Source organism: Elephas maximus, chromosome 3 (assembly GCF_024166365.1).
Source record: "Elephas maximus indicus isolate mEleMax1 chromosome 3, mEleMax1 primary haplotype, whole genome shotgun sequence".
NCBI classification, from domain to species: Eukaryota; Metazoa; Chordata; class Mammalia; order Proboscidea; family Elephantidae; genus Elephas; species Elephas maximus.
Window position 1 is genome coordinate 10,378,334 of NC_064821.1, and position 26,358 is coordinate 10,404,691.

The 26,358-nt window shown below is 41.6% G+C and overlaps 1 protein-coding gene and 1 long non-coding RNA gene across 2 annotated transcripts in view; both read left to right on the forward strand.

The window, feature by feature from the left end:
- ADGRE1 (adhesion G protein-coupled receptor E1) overlaps positions 1-26,358 on the forward strand; it is a 216,419-nt gene that overhangs the window by 140,944 nt on the left and 49,117 nt on the right. The gene's annotated exons all lie outside the window — the stretch shown is intronic.
- Positions 1,847-20,751, forward strand: LOC126072024 (uncharacterized). The gene is made up of 3 exons (XR_007516444.1): positions 1,847-1,909; positions 19,446-19,502; positions 20,719-20,751. It is a non-coding gene; the product is annotated as an uncharacterized LOC126072024 (long non-coding RNA).

Consider the following 26,358-nt stretch of genomic DNA (forward strand, 5'->3'; position numbering starts at 1 on the left):
TGCAACATTTTCTTAAGCAGGGCAGTGGTGGGGAATGAAAGGCCGAGAGGCCGAGGGCAAGGGAGAGTTTTGCCTGTGAGTGCAGCTGAGAAACTTTCCTGACTGAACAACCGTATTGTGAGTCATTCCTAATCCTGAATTGTAACCTGTTACTTTGCTAAGAAACCCCATAACCGTGAGTGTGAGCTCTGTGTGGCCATTGCAATGAATTCTCGGAACTAGTAGAGAAGTAGAGAGTGCCCTGGGAGGGATGGCTAGTGTCAGCATTGTTAAAAAGGTTGGAGAGAGGAGGTATGTCTAACCTCTGCCTCATAGGAATCAGCCTTGGGCTGTGGAGGTTGATAAAGATTCTCCTCCGCCCTTGTGAAATTAGAGAAGAGGTCAGACAACGCTGCTGCCACACCGTTTTTACAATAATAAACGGAGAAAATATAGAAGTTGTCACGGATTTCGTTTTACTTGGATCCACAATCAACATCCATGGAAGCAGCAGTCGAGAAATCGAATGACATATTGCATTGGGCAAATCTGCTGTAAAAGACCTCTTTAAAGTGTTAAAAAGCAAAGATGTCACTTTGAGGACTAAGGTGCGCCTGACCCAAGCCATGGTATTTTCAATCACCACATACCTATGGGAAAACTGGACAATGAATAAGGAAGACGGAAGAAGAATTGATGCATCGGAATTCTGGTGTTGGTGAAGGATATCGAATATACCATGGACTGCCAGAAGAAAGAACAGATCTTTCATGGAAGTACAGCCAGAATGCTTCTTTGAGCCAGGATATCGTGACTCAGTCTCATGTACTATGGACGCGTTATCAGGAGGGACCGGTACCTGGAGAAGAACATCATGCTTGGCAAAGTAAAAGGTCAGCAAAAGAGAGGGGGACACTTAATGACATGGATTGACACAGTGGCTACAGCAACGGACTCAAACATAGCAACAATTGTGAGGATAGCACAGGACCAGGCAATGCTTTGTTCTGTTGTTAATAGGGACAATAAGGGAATGCTTCATAAATGTAATAAAATCGAGACAAAGGGGAATCACTAGATGTGTATTTGGATTTGCCAAACTAAGGTGTGTTTTCTGTATTTGTGCCAGATCTTACTAAGATTCTTCTAACACAATTGAGATGAAAATTTCAGTTCAACATGGCAAGAGACCAGTCAAGATTTTTACGGGTCATGTGATGTTAGGTGTCTTGAAGTTAATATTCGACTCATACTGACCCCAGGTGACAGAGTAGAACTTACCCATGGGATTTTCTTGGCTGGAACCTTTAGGGGAGCAGATCACCAGGTCTTTCTTCCTCGGGACTGCTGGGTGGGTTCAAACGAAACGTTTATAAGCGTCGCGCCACCAGAGTTCCTACGAGCCAAGTAGATCAGTGTCATTACATTGGGTTGCCCCATCCTAAAGACCAAGGTTATGGGTAAGTCACTTCCCAAGGGGGTAAACTGAAAAGTGACTTGGTAATAGGGAACTGGGTAATACATAGATCTGTTGACTCCTTCCCACACTAACTCTTGTGCTAAGAAGTTCACCAACTAAAGGAACCCCTTCAAAGTCGGACCCATTTTCTTAGCCTGGCTGGGAGTTGGCACCAGTTTCCATTAGTTTATTTTCCTCTTTGGACTCCATCCTCTTGCCCAAATTCATTTCCTGAGGCACATTAGTTTGGGGGGAGGGGCGTGCCTAATGTGGTATGTAAGTGACTCAGGAAGAGAGAACTGATGGGCCTAGTATTATGCAAACTCCCCAACTTACACCCCCAAGCCATCTCACCCACCCATAAACCTCCTTGAGAAACTGAAGCTCAAGATAAGAAGAGGCCAATTTCCTTTTTGTTGCCTCTGAGAAGCCACCAGGCTGCGTGAGAAGCCAGGACTTTTCATTTGCTGGGTAAGTAGGATTTGGTTTAGTGTCTTCTGACAGGAAATAGAAAATATTTTACTGTGATCTTGGGTCTAGAAGACATTCTGCTTCTAGAATTTTCCAGGCGACCTCGTCACATGTCCTGTTATTTTTATTCCTTGAAAGCTGCTGTCTGGGCATCTATCTCTCTTTCATTTTCTCACTTCTGCTTGGGCGAGGAATGTGCGTGTTGTTTTGTGATAGAGTGGAAAATACTGAGATGCTTGAGCACACTCAAAGAAGATGGTAAATTGTGAATTAGTGGGCTTAAGGTGAAGTAAATTGATAAAGCTCCGAGAAGAGCTGAACAAACTCAGAGTGTAATCAATTTGTTATTAAAAATGTGGAAAACAAGGTCTAAAAGCAGCAGGGAGTTGACCAAGGTGACACAGTGAATTACCATGCCTTTCCACATGCTACACAGCTACCTCCCCCTGCAAATAAACACATAAGCACATTAAATGCCAAGTTCACAGTGAAGGATCGTATGTTGTCTTCATGGCCAAAGTACAGAGATATACAGGTCAGTATTTTGTAACCAGTTGGTTGTGAGTCCCTACAGAGTCCAGAAACCAACTTACTAGGTGTTATGGATTGAATTTTGTCCCCCTGAAAAATGCATGTCAACTTGGCTAGTCCATGATTCCAAATATTGTATGACTGTCCACCATTTTGTTACCTATAAATCTTACCTCTATGATGTCAATGAGGCAAAATTAGTGACAGTTATGTCAACGAGGCAGAACTCATCTACAAGATTAGGTTGTGTCTTAAGATGATCTCTTTTGAGATATAAAAGAGAGAAGTGAACAGAGAGACATGGGGAGCCTCATACCACCAAGAAACGAGCTAGGAGAATAGCATGTCCTTTGGACCTAGGGTCCGTGCACTGAGAAGCTCCTGGACTCGGGAAGATTGATGACAAGGACCTTCCCCCAGAGGCACCAGAGAGAGAAAGCCTTCCCCTGGAGCTGGCACTTTGAATTCAGGCTTCTAGCCTATTAGACTGACAGAATAAAATTCTCTTTGTTAAAGCTCTTCTCTCGGGATGTTTCTGTTCCAGCAACACTTGATAACTATGACAGTGGGTAACAACCAGCATTGTAAAAGAAACAAAAAGGACTTTAATTATAAAATATCAGATACTGCATGTGGTGAGTGCAGCTTTGTGAAGCTTGTTTTAGTTCTCTCTCTCTGTATATAAATCCCTTGCTATAGAGTCAATTCCAACTCACAGTGACCACATGTGTGTTAGAGTAAAATTTTCAGGGTTTTCAATAGTTGTGACCTGACAGAAGTTGATGCTCAGGACTTTCTCCTGCTGTTCTGCTGGGGGAATTTGAACTGGCAATGTGTATGTATATATATGCATAGATATTTCTATACATATATGGAAGTGTCCATACATGAGTACTGTACCATCAATATAATATTTCTTATTGTGGGTCATGGCCAGAATCTCTCCAAATAAACATAGCTAGAAGCTTCTGCTGTTTTGAAAAATATTATCACGTCTTTTACATACAATACTGGCTTTAGTAAAACTGGTTTCCAGTGAGGCGGCAAAAAGTGATTGTTCTCATCTGGTTAGGATTTGTTAATAATGGGAGTTTCTGTGGTATTTTTTTAATTGTGCTTTACATGAAGGTTTCTCATTAAACAATACACATATTGTTTTGTGACATTGGTTGCCAACCCCACGACATGTCAACACTCCCCTTCTCAACCTGGACTTCCCCATTACCAGTTTTTTTATCTCCTCCTTCCTTCTTGACCTTGTCCCAGGGTTGGTGTGCCCCTTTAGTCTCGTTTTGTTTTATGGGACTGTCTAATCTTTGGCTGAAGGGTGAACCTCAAGAGGGACTTCAGTACTGAGTTCTAAGGATGTCCAGAGGCTACACTCTTGGGATTTCTTAGTCTCTGTCAGACTAGTAAGTCTGGTGTTTTTTGTGAGTTAGAATTTTGTTCTACATTTTTCTCTAGCTCTGTCTGGGACCCGGTATTGTGACCCCTGTCAGAACAGTCCGTGGTGGTAGCTGGGCACCCTATTGTTGTGCTGGACTCTGGTAGAGGCTGTGGTACTTGTGGTCCATTAGTCCTTTGGACTAATCTTTCCCCTGTGTCTTTGGTTTTCTCCTTTCTTTCCTCTCCAGACAGGGTGGAAACAGTGTGGTATCTTAGATGACCACTCACAAGCTTTTGAGAGCCCAGAGTCTATTCACCAAAGGGTTTAGAACATTGTCTTTATAAACTATGTTATGCCCACTGAGGTAGCTGTCCCCCGAGACCATGGTCCCCAGCCCTCAGCCCAGTAATTCAGTCCCTCAGGGAATTTGGATTTTTCTGTGCAGCTTCCACAACCTTGGCTTGGGCAAGTTCTGCTGCTTTCCCCAGTATTGTCTACAGTATATTTTCGAGTAGGTTTTTTGAGAGGAAGAGCACCGTGCATCAAAAAAAGAAAGGCAAGTGTTGAGAGAAGGCAAGACAACCAGGAAGTGATTGAGTGTATTTCCTCTAAGGGACACAAGAGTCCCATTTAAAGAACTTGATTTTCAATCAGGCAGTATTGTCTACTGCAGAAGTTGTGAACTGCTAGTCTACAGGTTGTGTATTTAAAGAAGAGGTGGATTTTAACATCTTCAGGTATTTACAGCCTGTGGCCTCTGAGTCTCCACTGTCCTCAGCAGTTGTGGTGTTGTTGTTGTTGGGTGTCATCAAGTCAATTTTCAACTCATAGCAACCTCACTTGACAGAGGAGACTGTCCCATAGGGTTTCCTAGGCTGTAATCTTTATGGGAGCAGATCACCAGGTTTTCTTCTGTGGAAACCACCAACTTCTCAGTAAATAGCCGAGTGCTTAACCGTTGCACCACCAGGGCCCCTTGCTCCTCACCAATGGTCTCATATTTATGTTCCATGTCTAGCTCCCAGGAAGTATTGGAATTTATGACCTTGGTGTGGTGGTGGACATGGGCTTTGGACTCAGGCAGATTTTATTCAAGTCTTAGCTTTGCATTTTATTAGCAGCAGGACCTTGAGCTAGTGATATAATCTCCTTGAACTTCCATTTCTTCTTCTGAAAAGTGGGGAGATAATTATAACTTCTATATCATTGGGTAGTTGTGAGCTTTCAATGAGATGATATTTACCAAGCACCTAAGAAGGTACTTGGCCCATAGTGGAAGTTCCCTAAATGTTTTTAAGACCTGGTACAGGAAGGGAAAAGAGAAGTCTCTTTAGTAAAATTGTATTTACATCCAATATTCCAGTGCATAATATGCAGGTAACCTGTTCAGGGCTGTCAGGGACCAGAGATTCCCCTGGGATGGTCCCTCTCAGAGCACTACTTTGTTACTGTGGGGACCCCACAGGACCCTTTTGAATTCTCATCACACTGGGTAAGAGGTGAGTCAAAGTCATGGTTATAACCAGAGTCATGGAAGAAGCGTGAATTATCTCCATGACCACCATTGTAACCACCACCTTCATCACCATCACCATCAGCTCCACCATCTCTACCATCTCCCATCCACCATCTACCACCACCATCACCATTTCTGTCACGTCAGTCATCATCACCACCAACACCGTCACCACTATCATCACTGTCACCACCATTACCACCACCAGCTACCACCATCATCTCCACCAATGCACCACCATCACCGTCACCACCACGACCAGCACCATCACCATCATCACCACCAATACTCCACCATCACCGTCACCACCACAACCAGCACCGTCACCATCATCACCACCAATACTCCACCATCACCATTACCACCATTACCACCCTTGTCACTACCACCATCGCCATCTTCACCACCACCACCTGCACCTCCACCATTGCCACCATTATCACTACTTTCATCATCACCATCGCCACTATGACTAGCATTGCTATTATGTCCACCATCACCACAAACACCATCATTACCACCATCACCACCTTCACCACCACTAATACCACTATTATCACCACCACCATTACTATCATGTTCACCATCCTCACCACCAACATTCCACCATCACCACCTCCACCACCACCACCATCACGACCATTATTATCATGTTCACCATTACCACCATCACCATCACCACCATCAACGGTACCATCACCACCATCACTATCATTATCATTCTCTCTCCTCATCACAGTTAACTTTATTTAGCACTTGCTGTCTGTCAGGCAGGGGTCATATTCTATGGAAGGTCACCTCACTGATTCAGCACAGTGTGTGTGAATTATGAAGTACATCCTCTTTCTTAGCCCCATTTTGCAGATGAGAAAACTGAGACTCAGTGGTACAGTCACCACTTTAGGGCCACTCTGATAGTAATGGCGGATCTGGGATTCAAACTCAAGTGTACTGAATGCCACCTAAGTGTCTTATGGCCAGTGCATAACTATGGGTGAGGCACTGAGAAAATTACCACACAGGCACAGAGGCAGACCCTAAAGGATTTCACACTTCAAGACCAGAATAGAATGGCTACATCAAGACAGGAGTACAGAGAAGGGATGAAGCTGCCCAGAGAAACCGTTTCTGTTTACCATTTTGTTTCCTCTTCCAGGGAAGTGTTTTATTACTATTATTATTTTCTTATTGCCAAAGTAAGGTACGAAATTCAGAATTACAGATGACTAAGAAGAAATTGAAAAACCACTCATAATGCCATTCTCCTGTTGTTCTTGTTGTTGTTGTTAGGTACCATCGAGTCGGTTCCGACTCATAGCGACCCTATGTACAACAGAACGAAACACTGCCCGGTCCTACGCCATCCTTACAATCGTTGTTATGCTCGAGTTCATTGTCGCAGCCACTGTGTCAGTCTACCTTGTTCAGGGTCTTCCTCTTTTCCGCTGACCCTGTACTCTGCCAAGCATGATGTCCTTCTCCAGGGACTCATCCTTCCTGAGAACATGTCCAAAGTATGTAAGACACAGTCTCACCATTTTTGCCTCTAAGGAGCATTGTGGCCTCACTTCTTCCAAGACAGATTTGTTCGTTCTTTGACTGTCCATGGTACATTCAATATTCTTCGCCAAAACCACAATTCAAAGGCGTCAACCCTTCTTCGGTCTTCCTTATTCATTGCCCAGCTTTCACATGCATATGATGGGATTGAAAATACCATGGCTTGGGTCAGGCGCACCTTGGTCTTCAGGGTCACATCTTGGCTCTTCAACACTTTGAAGAGGTCCTTTGCAGCAGATTTGTCCAAGGCAATGTGTCTTTTGATTTCTTGACCGCTGCTTCCGTGGGTGTTGATTGTGAATTCAAGTAAAATGAAGTCTTTGACAACTTCAATCTTTTCTCCATTTATCATGTTGTTGCTCATTGGTCCAATTGTGAGGATTTTTGTTTTCTTTATGTTGAGGTGTAATCCATACTGAAGGCTGTGGTCTTTGATCTTCATTAGTAAGTGCTTCAAGTCCTCTTCACTTTCAGCAAGCAAGGTTGTGTCATCTGCATAACGCAGGTTGTTAATGAGTCTTCCTCCAACCCTGATGCCCCGTTCTTCTTCATATACTGCAGCTTCTCGTATTATTTGTTCAGCCTACAGATTAAATAGATATGGTGAAAGATTACAACCCTGACGCACACCTTTCCTGACTTTAAACTCATCAGTATCCCCTTGTTCTGTCCGAACAACTGCCTCTTGATCCATGTAAAGCACAATTAAGTGTTCTGGAATTCCCATTCTTCACAGTGTTATCCATAGTTTGTTATGATCCACACAGTCGAATGCCTTTGCATAGTCAATTAAACACACGTAAAGATCCTTCTGGTAATCTCTGCTTTCAGCCAGGATCCATCTGACATCAGCAATGATATCCCCGGTTCCACATCCTCTTCTGAAACCAGCCTGAATTTCTGGCAGTTCCCTGTCGATATACTGCTGCAGCTGTTTTTGAATGATCTTCAGCAGAATTTTGCTTGCGTGTGATATTAACGATATTGTTCTATAATTTCCACATTCAGTTGGATCACCTTTTTTGGGAATAGGCTTAAATATGGATCTCTCACAGTCAGTTGGGCAGGAAGATGTCTTCCCTATTTCTTGGCATAGACGAGTAAGCACCTCTAGCACTGTATCTGTTTCTTGAAACATCTCAATTGATATTCCATCAATTCCTGGAGCCTTGTTTTTTGTCATGTCTTCAGAGCAGCTTGGACTTCTTCCTTCAGTACCATCGGTTCCTGATCATATGCCAGCTCTTGAAATGGTTGAATATCGACTAATTCATTCTGGTATAATGACTCTGTGTATTCCTTCCATCTTCTTTTGGTGCTTCCTGCATCGTTTAATGTTTTCACCATGGAATCCTTCACTATTGCAACTCAAGGCTTGAATTTTTTCTTTAGTTCTTTCAGCTTGAGAAACGCCGAGTGTGTTCTTCCCTTTTAGTTTTCCACCTCCAGCTCTTTGCACACGTCATTATAATACTTTACCTTCTTGAGAGGCCCTTTGAAATCTTCTGTTTAGTTCTTTTACTTCCTCAATTCTTCCTTTTGCTTTAGCTGCTCGATGTTCAAGAGCAAGTTTCAGAGTCTCCTCTGACATTCACCTTGGTCTTTTCTTTCTTTCCTGTCTTTTCAGTGACCTCTTTCTTCATGGATGATGTCCTTGATGTCATTCTACAACTCATCTGGTCTTTGGTCACTAGTGTTCAATGCATCAAATCTATTCTTCAAAAGGTCTCTAAATTCAGGTGGGATATACTCAAGGTCATATTTTGCCTCTCATAGACTTGCCCTGATTTTCTTCAGTTTTAGCTTGAACTTGCATATGAGCAATTGATGGTCTGTTCCACAGTCGGCCCCGGCCTTGTTCTGACTGATGATATTGAGCTTTTCCATTGTCTCTTTCCACAGATGTAGTCAATTTGATTTCTGTGTGTTCCATCTGGCGAGGTCCATGTGTATAGTCACCGTTTATGTTGGTGAAAGATGGTATTTGCAATGAAGAAGTCGTTGGTCTTGCAAAACTCTCTCATTCGATCTCCGGCATTATTTCTACCACTAAGGCCATGTATTTCAACTACTGATCCTTCTTCTTTGTTTCCAACTTTTGCTTTCCAATTGCCTGTAATTATCAGTGCATTTTGGTTGCATGTTCGATCAATTTCAGACTGTAGCAGCTGATAAAAACCTTCCATTTTCTTCATCTTTGGCCCTAGTGGTTGGTGCGTAAATTTGAATAATAGTCGTATTAACTGGTCTTCCTTGCAGGCGTATGGATATTATCTTATGACTGACAGCGTTGTACTTCAGGATAGATTTTGAAAAGTTCTTTTTGACGATGAATGCAACACCATTCCTCTTCAAGTTGTCATTCCCGCCATAGTAGAGTATATGATTGTCTGATTCAAAATGGCCAATAGCAGTCCATTTCAGCTCACTAATGCCTAGGGTATCGACGTTTATGTGTTCCATTTCATTTTTGACGATTTGCAATTTTCCTAGATTCATACTTCGTACATTCCAGGTTCCAATTATTAATGGATCTTTGCAGCTGTTTCTTCTCATTTTGAGTCGTGCCACATCAGCAAATGAAGGTCCCGGAAGGTTTACTCCATCCACATCATTAAGGTCGACTCTACTTTGAGGAGGCAGCTCTTCCCCAGTCATCTTTTGAGTGCCTTCCAACCTGGGGGGCTCATCTTCTAGCACTGTATCAGACAATGTTCCGCTCCTATTCATAAGGTTTTCACTGGCTAATGCTTTTCAGAAGTAGGCTGCTGGGTCCTTCTTCCTAGTCTGTCTTAGTCTGGAAGCTCAGCTGAAACCTGTCCTCCATGGGTGACCCTGCTGATATCTGAATACCAGTTGCATAGCTTCCAGCATCACAGCAACACACAAGCCCCCACAGTACGACGAACTGACAGACACGTGGGGGATTCTCCTGTTAGCATTTATAATTCCTTTAAATGTGACATCATGTATTTTGCTGTATAACTGGCATTTTATTCCAATGCTATATCACAGTTGCTTTGTATGTTATTTTTTTGTCGTAAAAATATAGAAAACACAGCATTATCAATTCAACATTCTTCACGCGTACAATTCCGGGACACCAATTCCTGTGTTATTTTAATAGCCTCCCATAGCATTATTTTCATTTATGGTATCGAATTATTATTATTATTTTTTTTTTATTAACTTTTATTAAGCTTCAAGTGAACGTTTACAAATCCAATCAGTCTGTCACATATAAGTTTACATACGTCTTACTCCGTACTCCCACTTGCTCTCCCCCTATTGAGTCAGCCCTTTCAGTCTCTCCTTTCGTGACAATTTTGCCAGCTTCCCTCTGTCTCTATCATCCCATCCCCCCTCCAGACAAGAGATGCCAACACAATCTCAAGTGTCCACCTGATATAATTAGCTCACTCTTCATCAGCATCTCTCTCCCACCCACTGACCAGTTCCTTTCGTGTCTGATGAGTTGTCTTCGGGGATGGTTCCTGTCCCGGGCCAACAGAAAGTCTGGGGACCATGGCCGCCGGGATTCCTCTAGTCGCAGTCAGACCATTAAGTATGGTCTTTTTATGAGAATTTGGGGTCTGCATCCCACTGATCTCCTGCTCCCTCAAGAGTTCTCTGTTGTGCTCCCTGTCAGGGCAGTCATCGATTGTGGCCGGGCACCAACTAGTTCTTCTGGTCTCAGGATGATGTAGGTCTCTGGTTCATGTGGCCCTTTCTGTGTCTTGGGTTCCTACTTGTCGTGTGGCCTTGGTGTTCTTCCTTTGCCTTTGCTCCAGGTGGGCTGAGACAAATTGATGCATCTTAGATGGCCGCTTGTTAGCATTTAAGACCCCAGACGCCACATTTCAAAGTGGGATGCAGAATGTTTTCATAATAGAATTATTTTGCCAATTGACTTAGAAGTCCCCTCAAACCATGGTTCCCAGACCCCCGCCCTTGCTCTGCTGACCTTTGAAGCGTTCATTTTATCCCGGAAACTTCTTTGCTTTTGATCCAGTCCAATTGAGCTGACCTTCCATGTATTGAGTGTTGTCCTTCCCTTCACCTAAAGCAGTTCTTATCTACTGATTAATCAATAAAAAACCCTCTCCCTCCCTCCCTCCCCGCCTCGTAACCACAAAAGTATGTGTTCTTCTCAGTTTATACTATTTCTCAAGATCTTCTAATAGTGGTCTTATACAATATTTGTCCTTTTGCCTCTGACTAATTTCGCTCAGCATAATGCCTTCCAGGTTCCTCCATGTTATGAAATGTTTCACAGATTCGTCACTGTTCTTTATCGATGCGTAGTATTCCATTGTGTGAATATACCACAATTTATTTACCCATTCATCCGTAGATGGACACCTTGGTTGCTTCCAGCTTTTTGCTATTGTAAACAGAGCTGCAATAAACATGGGTGTGCATATATCTGTTTGTGTGAAGGCTCTTGTTTCTCTAGGGTATATTCCGAGGAGTGGGATTTCTGGGTTGTATGCTAGTTCTATTTCTAACTGTTTAAGATAACGCCAGATAGATTTCCAAAGTGGTTGTACCATTTTACATTCCCACCAGCAGTGTATAAGAGTTCCAATCTCTCCGCAGCCTCTCCAACATTTATTATTTTGTGTTTTTTGGATTAATGCCAGCCTTGTTGGTGTGAGATGGAATCTCATCGTAGTTTCAATTTGCATTTCTCTAATGGCTAATGGCTAATGATCGAGAGCATTTTCTCATGTATCTGTTGGCTGCCCGAATATCTTCTTTAGTGAAATGTGTGTTTATATCCTTTGCCCACTTCTTGATTGGGTTGTTTGTCTTTTTGTGGTTGAGTTTTGACAGAATCATGTAGATTTTAGAGATCAGGTGCTGGTCGGAGATGTCATAGCTGAAAATTCTTTCCCACTCTGTAGGTGGTCTTTTCACTCTTTTGGTGAAGTCTTTAGATGAGCATAGGTGTTTGATTTTTAGGAGCTCCCAGTTATCGGGTTTCTCTTCATCATTTTTGGTAATGTTTTGTATTCTGTTTATGCCTTGTATTAGGGCTCCTAGGGTTGTCCCTATTTTTTCTCCCATGATCTTTATCGTTTTAGTCTTTATGTTTAGGTCTTTGATAGACTTGGAGGTAGTTTTTGTGCATGGTGTGAGGTATGGGTCCTGTTTCACTTTTTTGCAAATGGATATCCAGTTATGCCAGCACCATTTGTTAAAAAGACTGTCTTTTCCCCAATTAACTGACACTGGGCCTTTGTCAAATATCAGCTGCTCATACGTGGATGGATTTATATCTGGGTTCTCAATTCTGTTCCATTGGTCTATGTGCCTGTTGTTGTACCAGTACCAGGCTCTTTTGACTACTGTGGCTGTATAATAGGTTCTGAAATCAGGTAGAGTGAGGCCTCCCACTTTCTTCTTCTTTTTCAGTAATGCTTTACTTATCCGGGGCTTCTTTCCCTTCCATATGAAATTGGTGATTTGTTTCTCTATCCCCTTAAAATATGACATTGGAATTTGGATCGGAAGTGCGTTATATGTATAGATAGCTTTTGGTAGAATAGACATTTTTCCTATGTTAAGTCTTCCTATCCATGAGCAAGGTATGTTTTTCCACTTAAGTATGTCCTTTTGAATTTCTTGTAGTAGAGCTTTGTAGTTTTCTTTGTATAGGTCTTTTACATCCTTGGTAAGATTTATTCCTAAGTAGTTTATCTTCTTGGGGGCTACTGTGAATGGTATTGATTTGGTTATTTCCTCTTCGGTGTTCTTTTTGTTGATGTAGAGGAATCCAAGTGATTTTTGTATGTTTATTTTATAACCTGAGACTCTGCCAAACTCTTCTATTAGTTTCAGTAGTTTTCTGGAGGATTCCTTAGGGTTTTCTGGGTATAAGATCATGGCATCTGCAAATAGTGATAACTTTACTTCCTCCTTGCCAATCCGGATACCTTTTATTTCTTTGTCTAGCCTAATTGCCCTGGCTAGGACTTCAAGCACGATGTTGAATAAGAGCGGTGATAAAGGGCATCCTTGTCTGGTTCCCGTTCTCAAGGGAAATGCTTTCAGGTTCTCTCCATTTAGAGTGATATTGGCTGTTGGCTTTGCATAGGTGCCCTTTATTATGTTGAGGAATTTTCCTTCAATTCCTATTTTGGTAAGAGTTTTTATCATGAATGGGTGTTGGACTTCGTTAAGTGCCTTTTCTGCATCAATTGATAAGATCATGTGGTTTTTGTCTTTTGTTTTATTTATGTGATGGATTACATTAATGGTTTTTCTGATATTAAACCAGTCTTGCATACCTGGTATAAATCCCACTTGATCATGGTGAATTATTTTTTTTGATGTGTTGTTGGATTCTATTGGCTATAATTTTGTTGAGGATTTTTGCATCTATGTTCATGAGGGATATAGGTCTATAATTTTCTTTTTTTGTAATGTCTTTACCTGGTTTTGGTATCAGGGAGATGGTGGCTTCATAGAATGAGTTGGGTAGTATTCCGTCATTTTCTATGCTTTGAAATACCTCCAGTAGTAGTGGTGTTAAGTCTTCTCTGAAAGTTTGGTAGAACTCTGCAGTAAAGCCGTCCGGGCCAGGGCTTTTTTTTGTTGGGAGTTTTTTGATTACCGTTTCAATCTCTTTTTTTGTTATGGGTCTATTTAGTTGTTCTACTTCTGAATGTGTTAGTTTAGGTAGGTAGTGTTTTTCCAAGAATTTATCCATTTCTTCTAGGTTTTCAAATTTGTTAGAGTGCAATTTTTCGTAGTAATCTGAAATGATTCTTTTAATTTCATTTGGTTCTGTTGTGATGTGGTCCTTCTCGTTTCTTATTCGGGTTATTTGTTTCCTTTCCTGTATTTCTTTAGTCAGTCTAGCCAATGGTTTATCAATTTTGTTAATTTTTTCAAAGAACCAGCTCTTGGCTTTGTTAATTCTTTCAATTGTTTTTCTGTTCTCTAATTCATTTAGTTCAGCTCTAATTTTTATTATTTGTTTTCTTCTGGTGCCTGATGGATTCTTTTGTTGCTCACTTTCTATTTGTTCAAGTTGTCGGGACAGTTCTCTGTTTTTGGCTCTTTCTTCTTTTTGTATGTGTGCATTTATTGATATAAATTGGCCTCTGAGCATTGCTTTTGCTGTGTCCCAGAGGTTTTGATAGGAAGTATTTTCATTCTCGTTGCATTCTATGAATTTCCTTATTCCCTCCTTGATGTCTTCTATAACCCAGTCTTTTTTCAGGAGGGTATTGTTCAGTTTCCAAATATTTGATTTCTTTTCCCTAGTTTTTCTGTTATTGATTTCTAGTTTTATTGCCTTGTGGTCTGAGAAGATGCTTTGTAATATTTCGATGTTTTGGACTCTGCAAAGGTTTGTTTTATGACCTAATATGTGGTCTATTCTAGAGAATGTTCCATGTGCGCTAGAAAAAAAAGTATACTTTGCAGCAGTTGGGTGGAGAGTTCTGTATAAGTCAATGAGGTCAAGTTGGTTGATTGTTGTAAGTAGGTCTTCCGTGTCTCTATTGAGCTTCTTACTGGATGTCCTGTCCTTCTCCGAAAGTGGTGTGTTGAAGTCTCTTGCTATAATTGTGGAGGTGTCTATCTCACTTTTCAATTCTGTTAAAATTTGATTTATGTATCTTGTAGCCCTGTCATTGGGTGCATAAATATTTAATATGGTTATGTCTTCCTGATCAATTGTCCCTTTTATCATTATATAGTGTCCTTCTTTATCCTTTGTGGCGGATTTAAGTCTAAAGTCTATTTTGTCAGAAATTAATATTGCTACTCCTCTTCTTTTTTGCTTATTGTTTGCTTGATATATTTTTTTCCATCCTTTGAGTTTTAGTTTGTTTGTGTCTCTAAGTCTAAGGTGTGTCTCTTGTAGGCAGCATATAGATGGATCGTGTTTCTTTATCCAGTCTGTGACTCTCTGTCTCTTTATTGGTGCATTTAGTCCATTTACATTCAGCGTAATTATAGATAAATAAGTTTTTAGTGCTGTCATTTTGATGCCTTTTCATGTGTGTTGTTGACAATTTCATTTTTCCACATACTGTTTTGTACTGAGACGTTTTTCTTAGTAAATTCTGAGATCCTCATTTTCATAGTGTTTGACTTTATGTTTGTTGAGTCGTTATGTTTTTCTTGGCTTTTATCTTGAGTTATGGAGTTGTTATACCTTTTTGTGGTTACCTTATTATTTACCCCTATTTTTCTAAGTAAAAACCTAACTTGTATCGTTCTATATCGCCTTGTATCACTCTCCATCTGGCAGTTCAATGCCTCCTGTATTTAGTCCCTCTTTTTGATTATTGTGATCTTTTACCTGTTGACTTCCATGATTCCCTGTTATGTGTATTTTTTTTTTTAATTAATCTTAATTTCTTTGTTTTTGTGATTTTCCTATTTGAGTTGATATCAGGACGTTCTGTTTTGTGACCTTGTGTTGTGCTGGTATCTGATATTATTGGTTTTCTGACCAAACAATATCCTTTAGTATTTCTTGTAGCTTTGGTTTGGTTTTTGCAAATTCTCTAAACTTGAGTTTTTCTGTAAATATCTTAATTTCGACTTCATATTTCTGAGAGAGTTTTGCTGGATATATGATTCTTGGCTGGCAGTTTTTCTCCTTCAGTGCTCTGTATATGTCGTCCCATTCCCTTCTTGCTTGCATGGTTTCTGCTGAGTAGTCTGAACTTATTCTTATTGATTCTCCCTTGAAGGAAACCTTTCTTTTCTCCCTGGCTGCTTTTAAAATTTTCTGTTTATTTTTGGTTTTGGCGAGTTTGATGATAATAGGTCTTGGTGTTTTTCTTTTTGGATCAATCTTAAATGGGGTTCGATGAGCATCTTGGATAGATATCCTTTCGTTTTTCATGATGTCAGGGAAGTTTTGTGTCAGGAGTTCTTCAACTATTTTCTCTGTGTTTTCTGTCCCCCCTCCCTGTTCTGGGACTCCAGTCACCCGTAAGTTATCCTTCTTGATAGAGTCCCACATGATTCTTAGGGTTTCTTCATTTTTTTTAATTCTTTTATCTGATTTTTTTTCAGCTATGTTGGTGTTGATTCCCTGGTCCTCCGGAAGTCCCAGTCTACATTCTAATTGCTCGAGTCTGCTCCTCTGACTTTCTATTGCGTTGTCAAATTCTGTAATTTTATTGTTAATCTTTTGGATTTCTACATGCTGTCTCTCTATGGATTCTTGCAACTTATTAATTTTTCCAGTATGTTCTTGAATAATCTTTTTGAGTTCTTCAACAGTTTTATCAGTGTGTTCCTTGGCTTTTTCTGCAGTTTGCCTTATTTCGTTTGTCATGTCTTGAAGCATTCTGTAAATTAGTTTTTTATATTCTGTATCTGATAATTCCAGGATTGTATCTTCATTTGGGAAAGATTTTGATTCTTTTGTTTGGGGGGCTGGAGAAGCTGTCATGGTCTGCTTCTTTATGTGGTTTGATATGGACTGCTGTCTCCGAGCCATCACTGGGAAACTAGTTTTTCCAGAAAATTCGCTAAAAAAAAATGCAGTCAGATCCCTATCAGAGTTCTCCCTCTGGTTCAAGCAATTTGGATGCTAATGAAGCCGCCTGTGGAGGGTGGGGGAGGGATCAGAGAGATAGGAGAGTAGCACCTCAGAATATAGCCAGAGTTGCTTGTCTTGCTTGGAATGACCATTTTATCTGAGATTCCCGTGGGGCGCCTCGCCTATGTGTGCTGGCTGTGTGGAGATTGTCCCTGGGGGGTCTGGCCCGCTGAGGTCACAGTCAGATCCTCTGCTGCCAGCCCCACACCCAACGTCAAGGTTCCCCTGCTAGGACGGTGCCTCTTGACTCCGAAATCAGTCGCTGCCTCCCGGGAACTTCTCGTCCCGCCAGCCACGTCGCCGTGCCACCCCCGCGAACCGGCCGGGCCCCCTCCTGTGGTTAGTTCAGGTGAGTGGAGCAGCTCCCCGTGCTTGTGTTGTGACCGCGTGTCCCCGCTGGGGCACTGCTCTCCCCGCTCCAAGACCAGTCACTGCCTCCCGGGGACTTCTCCCACCAGCTGCATCGCCAAGCCGCCCACGCGAACTGACTGGGCCCCCTCCCGGAGTGAGTTCGGGGGCTAGGGCTGGGCCCCTTGTTTGTGCCCTCTGCTCCCCTGGGCTCTGCCCTAAATCAGGCGCCAAAGGTTACCTTACTGGTACGCTGGCTCCAGGCTCTGAAAACAATCGCTGCTTCCCCGTATTAGTTCGTTCTCTGTCTCTAAATCTGTGTTTGTTGTTCCGGGTTCGTGGATTGTTATGTATGTGATCAATTCACTTGTTTTTCTGAGTCTTTGTTACAAGAGGGATCCGAGGTAGCGTCTACCTAGTCTGCCATCTTGGCCCCGCCTCCCATTTATGGTATCGAATTATTTTTGTCACACATGTTTAAATGCTGGCTGTCTCCCCCTTGCATTTGGTGAAATGATTGTCTTCAAACCATTAGAAGCATCTTCTCCATCAGCGCCTTTATCACCGACGGTGCCACTTTGTGAGTGGCTTAGCTGACTTGCAGAGCATATGGTCTTTGCTAATGCCCACTGAAAGTTTTATGCTAATCCCAATTACCCACTGACGTAACATTAGCACAGTTCTTCAATTTTAAAATGATATCCATAAGGCATTTATTACGTTGCCTTTTAAAGTCTCCTTTGAAAAGCTCATTTATACTGATGTCATTAACTCCAACTCGTGGTGCCTGCATGTGTGTCGGAGTAGAACTGTGCTCCGTAGGGTTTTCTATGGCTGATTTTTCAGAAGTAAATCACCAGGCCTTTCTTCCGAGGTGCCTGCAGGTAGACTCAAACCTCTAGCCTTTCAGTTAGCACCTGAGTGTGTTAACCATTTGCACCATCAGGGACTTCAGTGATGTCTAACACTTCCATTATTTTCTCCTTTAGAAACTGTTTATTCTTTGAATATAAAATACAGCCACTGGCACAATATTCAGAAAGTACAAAAGGGCAAACTATGAAAAGTCTCCTTCCTGCTCTGCTTCCCAGGCATCAGATCCTCTTTTCGAAGACAAGTGGTGTTAGCAGTTCCTTAGGTGTCTTCCAGGGATCTCATGCAGATACAAGATCATATACCCATATCTGCACGCATGTGAGGACTTTGTGAGTGGATACACACACACATATATATATAAGGTTGTGGATGGAATGTTAACTTTTTTTGTAAAATAGGAGAGGTGGTTTACCTATTGTGTAACCCATAACACCCAGGGCCGTCGAGTCGATTCTTAGCAGCCCTGGTGGCGCAGTGGTGAACCTTTTTGGTTATCAGCCATAGCACTTAACCGCTACACCACCAGAGTTTCCCATACATACATTTTTTTTACATATACATACATACATACATATATATATATATATATATATATATATATATATATGTCATTGTTTATAGTAACTGCTAACTGAATGTTCAGCAGTTAGAACTCACCAGCTGCTCTGCTGGAGAAAGATGTGGCCGTCTGTTTCTGTACAGATGACAGGCTTGGAAATCCTATGGGCAGTTGCCCTCTGTCCTATAGAACTGCTTTGAGTTGCAATCAACTAAACCTCAGTGGGTTTGGGATTTTTTTAGGAGAGATAGTTCATAATATAAACATATTTATGCAAATACATTATATATCGGTTTTACATTATGTAATTATATATAATCAATTTCTTGCATACACTTTATAAATTCTATATAGATTATATTTATATATTTTAAAAACATCTGCTGTCTAGTTGATTCCAACTCATGATGACCCCATGTGTGTCAGAGTAGAACTGTGCTCCACAGGGCTTCCAAGGCTGTGAGCTTTCAGAAGCAAATCAGCAGGTCTGTCTTCCAAGGCTCCTCTGGGTGGGTTCGAACTGCCAGCATTTCGGTTAGCAGTTAAGTATTCGACCTTTTGTGGCAACCAGAGAATCCTCAGATTTGTATATTGTATTTTTTATTAAATTATATATAATTACATTTATATATTTATATACTATATTATATGTAAATATAAAACATTTGTATATTTATATATTGTATTTAGATAATATTGTATATTTATATATCAGATATACTATAAAAAACCAAAACCAAACCCATTACCGTTGAGCCAATTCCGAGTCATAACAACCCTATAGACTAGAATTGCCCCCATAGAGTTTCCAAGGAGCACCTGGTAGATTCGAATTGTCACCATTTTTGGTTATCAGCCATAGCACTTAACCGCTACACCACCAGAGTTTCATATATATATATATATATACACACACATATGTCCTTGTGTATAGTATACTAAACGAGCTGTGGTGGTGCAACAGTTAAGCACTCAGCTGCTAACCGAAAGGTCAGGGATTCAAACCCTCCAGCAGCTTCACTGAAGAAAAGATGTAGACATCTGCTTCTGTGAAGATTACAGCCTAGGAAACCCTATGGGGAAGTTCTGTTCTGTCCTATAGATTTGCTATGAGTCGGAATTGATTCGATGGCACACAACAACTACAATAATAGCATGCTAACATCCTCCTTATTATCTCAGGTTCTGGCCACCTGGATCTTAGCACTATGTCCAGCAGGTACCTGCTCCTCATCTCAGGTGAGAGTAACAAAGAACTCCCTCCCCCTGCATGCTAACTTTGGTTGCTCCCCCAAATTTGTCACTTTCTCTAGAAATAACTGTTAGTCCTATTATTATCTCTCACACCGAGCCTTTAGGTTGGGCTCCCCAAAGAAGATATTGAGACAAGAACTTGGGTGTGAGAGCAGTTTGTTGGGTGGTGACCCCAGGAAGCCCAGGAGAGGCAGGAAAAGGAGAAGACAGTGAAGGGTGTGTTCATGAAGGGCTAGGGCTGTGGGATGAGACAGAGGTGGCTCAGAGGTAGAGCTCTTGCCTTCCATGTGGGAGACCCAGGTTTTATTCCTAGCCAGTGCACCTCATGTGCAGCCACCATCCAGCTATCAGTGGAGGCTTGAGTGTTACTAGGACACTGAACAGGTTTCAGCAGAGCTTCCAGACAAAGCTGGTCTGGGAAGAAGCACCTGGCTCTCAACTTCCGAAAAGTAGCCAATGAAAAACTTATGATCCTAAAGGTCTGATCCTATTGTACATGGGTTTGCCATGATTCGGGGGCTGACTCAATGGCAGCTAACGACAGATATTTCATGTAAGTGGGATCATACAATATTTGTGCTTTTGTGACTGATTTCACTCAGCATAATGTTTTCAAGGTTCATCCATGTTGCGTCTGGTATCTAAACATCACGTTATATTTCTGATGGACAGTGCTGGCTTAGAAGTCCAGACTAGTAAAGATATTTTTGCTATTGTTGGGTGCAGTTGAGTTGATTCTGACTCATAGCTACCCCATGTGAGAGAGTAGCACTGCCCTCTAGGGTTTTCTTGGCTGTAAACTTTACAGGAGCAGATTGCCAGGTCTTTTGTCCTGTGGAACCACTGGTGGGTTTCAACCACCAACCTTTTGGTTAGCAGCCAAGTCCTGCACACCACTGCACAATCACTGCACACCAAGGGCTCCTTGGTAAAGCTCTACTATTGAATATAGAAAGGAGACTGGCCTTTTGATGCCAGACTTGGAGAAAAAGATGAAGTAGCTGCCGGAATGTCAGAAATCAGGACACAAGCTGCAGCCACATGTTCCACTCATGCTTCAGTAATACATGATGCCCTGGTGTTTGCCGTGCCAGGAGTGTGCCGTGAAGCTAGTGTGTAGAGGTAAGCAGTAGGAGAAAAGGCCCCCAGCAGAGTCCTGGGCATTCCCCATCTGAACTGTCCCCTCTTCTCTCTGTTTCAGGTCTCAGCATCCTGCTGGCACTATTAGGAGAACGTAAGTCTACTCATGGCCAAAGGCCAAAGGGGAAAAAATCGGGACCTGGAGCCTTCCTCCAGGAGAGGGAAGGAGCCCTTTGCAACTGAGTCCCTGTCATGTTCTGCTTACTCCTTTGAGTCCCCAAGGACTGATTTCCTCCTCTCCATCACCAACCCATTTATTTAGCTCTTACCTTGCATCACGCCCGTGCTAAGCAAATCACAAAACCTCTTGTGATTGAGTCAATTCCAAATCGTGGTAACCCCACATGCTACAGAGAAGAACTGTGCTCCATAGGGTTTCTTGACTGACATCTTTATGGAAGGAGCCCTGGTGGTGCAACGGTAAAGTGCTCAATGGCTAACTGAAAGGTTGGCACTTCAAACCCACCCAGCAGCTCTGCAGAAGAAAGACCTGACGATCTGCTTTGGTAAAGATTTGTTGTTGTAGGTGCTGTCGAGTTGGTTCTGACTCATATCGGCCTATGTACAACATAAGAAGTACCACCCAGTCCTGCACCATCCTCACAATTGCTGCTGTGTATGAGCCCCTTGTTGAAGCCATTGTGTCAGTACCTCTCATTGAGGGTCTTCCTCTTTTTCTCCGACCCTCTACTTTACCAAGCATGATGTCCTTCTCCAGGGACTGGCCCCTCCTGATAACATGTCCAAATTAGGTGAGAGAAGTCTTGCATCCTCGCTTCTAAGGAGCATTCTGGCTGTACTTCTTCCAAGACAGATCTTATTTTAGATTAGCGGCTCCTAAGCCCATAGGCATTTTCAAGCAGTCTTTGAGGACAGGCTCAGGGTGATTCATTAATAATACATACCATTGTATTTGTAACTCTTTTCCCACTTTCTACTTCCTGAGGTCCAAAGCAGATGCATCGTCTCACACTTTGTGAATTTTCTAGGGCTATTGAGAAGGATTCATTAAAAGGTGAATACTATTATTGAACAAGAGGAGAAAAGATCTTTTCCTTGGAGTAGAAAACATCAATACTGCATTAAAAAATCTCCAAATCTCCTCTCTTCTTCCTTTTATAACCCTTACAATGCCGTCTGTTTTATAACGTGTGTTAGTATTTGTAAAACCAAACGGATGAAATAAGAGATTATGTGGGTCCTCAGAAACTTTTCCTCCGTCATCTGTATTTTTCAAGAAAATGTTTTATTTGGGTCAGAACAACCCAGATCTCATCCTTAATTTCTCTTGTTATTTAGTGTTTACAGACAAAGACTCAGTGCATTTCTTTCAAGCGTTTCACAAAAGCCAATTTGTTCCTTTATTTTCTCCATTATGTTAGTACTTGGTGTCTTTCCAATTGTAGAAATGAGGGAAGACAACAAAGAACTGGAGTCAACAGGAAGAGTCACAGTTTTTGTTTTTTAATGAAAAAAGTTAAATGTTACTTTAAGCCACTTAGACAGATAAATATCACAATAAAAAAACAAAGACCTGACTTTTTTGTGTGGAAGGGGGAGGCCGGGATCCAATCCAAGCCAAATCAGGACATGCAGCTAGAACCCACTACTGCAGGAACGTTCAGCTTCCTATAGGAAAAAACAGGGGGTTCTGGCAAAATGCAATTGCTTCAATTCAGCAGCAGAATGATACAATCTAGTGGGACAGAGGAAACCCTGCTGGCGTAGTGGTTAAGTGCTACAGCTGCTAACCAAAGGGTCAGCAGTTCAAATCTGCCAGGAGTTCCTTGGAAACTCTATGGGGCAGTTCTACTCTGTCCTACAGAGTCAGTGTGAATCAGAATCAAGTTGACAACAATGTGGTTTTTTATCCTGAAATATAATACTGTCAGTGATTGGAAAATATCCATATGCCTACAAGGAAGACCAGTTAATACAACTATTATTCAAATTTATGCACCAGCCGCTAAGCCCAAAGATGAGGAGACTGGAGATTTTTACCAACTTCAGCAGTCTGAAATTGATCAAACAAGCAGTCAAGATGCATTGATAATTACTGGTGATTGGAATACAAAAGTTGGAAACAAAGAAGGATCGGTAGTTGGAAAATATTGTCTTGGTGATAGAAAAAATGCTGGAGATCACATGATAGAATTTTGCAAGACCAACAACTTCGCTGCAAACATATTTTTTCAACAACATAAATGGTGACTGTACACGTGCACCTCACCGGATGAAAAGCACAGGAATCAGATCGACTACATCTGTGGAAAGACACAATGGACAAACTCAATACCATCTGTCAGAAAAAGGCCAGGGTCTGACTGCAGAACAAACTATCAATTGCTTATGTGCAAGTTCAAGCTGAAGCTGAAGAAAGTTGAAACAAGTCCATGAAAACCAGAACATGACCTCAATGAATGGCACCTGGGGTTTTAAAAGCCTGTGAGCAGCCATTTAGCACACTCCACTGGTCTCACCGCTTCGGGAGCAAGGAAAAATGAAGAAAACTAAAGACACAAGGGAAAGATTAGTCCAAAGGACTAATGGACCACATCTACCATGGCCTTCACCAGGCTGAGTCCAGTACAACCAGATGGTGCCCGGCTTCCACCACTGACTGCTCTGACGATAGCCGGTCCTGGACAGAGCTGGAGAAAAACGTAGAACAAAATTCTAACTCAAAAAGAAAGACCAGACTTGCTGGCCTGACAGAGACTGGAGAAACCCTGAAAGTATGGACCCTGAACACCCTTTCAGCTCAGTAATGAGGCCACTCCTGAGGTTCACCTTTCAGCCAAAGATTGAACAGACCCATGGAATAAAACAAGAATAACGGGAAGCACCAGCTCTGAGGCAGGGACTGGAAGGTAAGAGGGAACAGGAAAGCTGGTAATAGGGAACCCAGGGTTGAGAAGGGAGAGTGCTGACAGGTCCTGGGGTTGTTAAACAGGGTCATATATCAATATGTGTACTGTTTGATGGGAAACTATAATTTGTTCTGTAAACCTTCATCTAAAGTTCAATTAAAAATATATATATATATATATATATATATATATATATATATATATATATATGCCTGGAGTATATCCCACCTGAATTTGGAGATTATATCAAGAAAGATGTGATGCATTGAACACTAATAACCAAAGACCAGAGGAGTTGTGAGATGACATCAAGGACACCATATATGAAGAAAGCAAAAGGTCATTAAAAAGACAGGAAAGAAAGAAAAGACCAAAATAGATGTCAGAAGAGACTTGGAAACTTGCTCTTGAATGTCTAGTAGCTAAAGCGAATGGAAGAAATGATGAAGTAAAATCTGAACAGAAGATTCAAAAGGGCCTGTCGAGAAGACAAAGTATTTTGATGACATGTGCAGAGATCTGTAGATAGGAAACCAAAAGGGAAGAGAACAATCAGCATTTTTCAAGCTGAAAGAGCTGAAGAAAATATTCAAGTCTGGAGCCGTGATATTGAAGGATTCTATGGGCAAAATATTGAATAATGCAGGACACATCAAAAGCAAATGAAAGGAATACGCTGAGTCACTGTACCAAAAAGAATTGGTCGAAATTCAACCATTTGAAGAGGTAGCATATGATCAAGAACTGATGGTTTGGAAGAAGTCTGAGCTGCACTGAGGCGTTGGTGAAAAACAAAGCTCCAGGAATCGACAGAATACCTATTCAGATGTTTCAACAAATGGATACAGCCCTGAAAGTGCTCACGTGTCTAGATCAAGAAATTTGGAAGACAGCTACCTGGTCAACTGACTGGAAGAAATCCATATTTGTGCCCACTCCAAAGAAAGGTGATACAACAGGATGCAGAAATTATCAAGCATTATTGTTAATATCACATGTGAGTAAAATTTTGCTGAAGATCATTGCAAAGCAGATACCAGTACATTCACAGGGAACTACCAGAAATTCAAGCCGGATTCAGAAGAGGACATGGGATGAGGGATATTATTGCCGATGTCAGACGGATCTTGGCTGAAAGCAGAGAATACCAGAAAGATGTTTTCCTGGTTTTATTCACTATGCAAAGGCATTCAACTGTGTGAATTATGGATAACTTTGCTAAGAATGGGAATTCCAGAAAACTTAATTGTGCTCATGAGGAACTTCTGCGTAAACCAAGTGGTAGTCCTTCTGACAAAACAAGGGATTCAGCTCAGTTGAAAGTGAGGAAAGGTGTGGGTCAGTGTTGTACCCTTTCACCATACTTATTCAACCTGCATGCAGAGCAAATAATCCAAAAGCCTGGACTATAGGAAGAAGCAGTGGCATCAGGATTGGTGGAAGACTCATTAACAACTTGCAATATGCAGACGACACAATCTTGCTTGGTGAAAGCAAAAGTGAATTGAAGCACTACTGATGAAGATCAAAGACTACAGCTTTCAGCATGGAGTACAGCTCAACATAAAGAAAACAAAAATCCTCACAACTGGACCAATATACACTACCACAGTAAACGGAGAAAAGTTCTACGATTGTCAAGGATTTCATTTTGCTTGGATCCACAATCACCGTCAGGATATCAATGGACATATTGCATTGGACAAATCTGCTGCAAAAGACCTCTATTAAAGTTTTGAAAAGCAAAGGTGTCACTTTGAGGACTAAGGTGTTCCTGACCCAAACCGTGATATTTTCAGTAGCCTCATATGTGTGCAAAAGCTGGACAATGAACAAGGAAGACTGAAGAAGAATTGATGCCTTTGAGTTATGGTGTTGGGGAACAATAGTGGATATACTGTGGACTTCCAGAAGAACGAACAAGTCTGACTTGGAAGGAATTCAGCCAGAGTGCTCCTTGGAAGTGAGGATGGAAAGACTTTGTCTCATGTGCTTTGGATGTGTTATCCAGAGGGATCAGTCCCTGGAGAAGGGCATCATGCTTGCTAAAGTAGAGGGTCATCAAAAAAGGGAAAGACCCTGGACAAGATGGATTGACACAGTGACTGCAACAATGGGCTCAAACATAGCAATGATTGTGGGGATGATGCAGGTCAGGACAGGGTTTTGTTCTGTTGTACAGATGGCTATGAGTCAGAAGCAACTCAACAACACCTAACAGCAACAACAACTGTTTCGGTATTCATGTCTACAAATTCTTTCACTTGTATCATTTCCAGGTCTGTTTCTGTTTATTGATTTTTCTCCTTGTTAGAAGATGCATTTTCCTGCTTTTTTGTCTGTCTGATCGTTTTTTGAATGTTTCCTATACATCATGAATTTTAGCTTGTTGAGTGCTAGAGATTTTTGTATATATTCTTGGATTTTGTTGTTGATGTCTGGTGCATAGCAAGTTCTTGGTACACAAGAACCGTAGGTATTTATATGACCATCTGACCTCTTTCCTTATGCTTCCTTAGCCCCTCTGCAGTCATATCCTTATCGTGCTTTCTCTTTTAATCACCTTCTGTTTTTCTAGGCTTTCCATTTCCTTGTTCCTTTCCCCTCTCCCAGAAACCGAAAGGAATGAGCCAGGAGAGTAAGAAAGAAAATGAGACCAGGAAATAAAGAAAAAGGAGAAAGGAAGAGGGAGCAGAAGAAGCAATGACAAACATTTGCAAAAGGGAAATTAAGGCTTTCCCCTTCCATTCCTGACCAAAGCACATGTTATTTTATTTTAGTTAATTATTGATCTTGATGCTAGGGTTTTTGTTGTTGTTAGGTGCCATCAA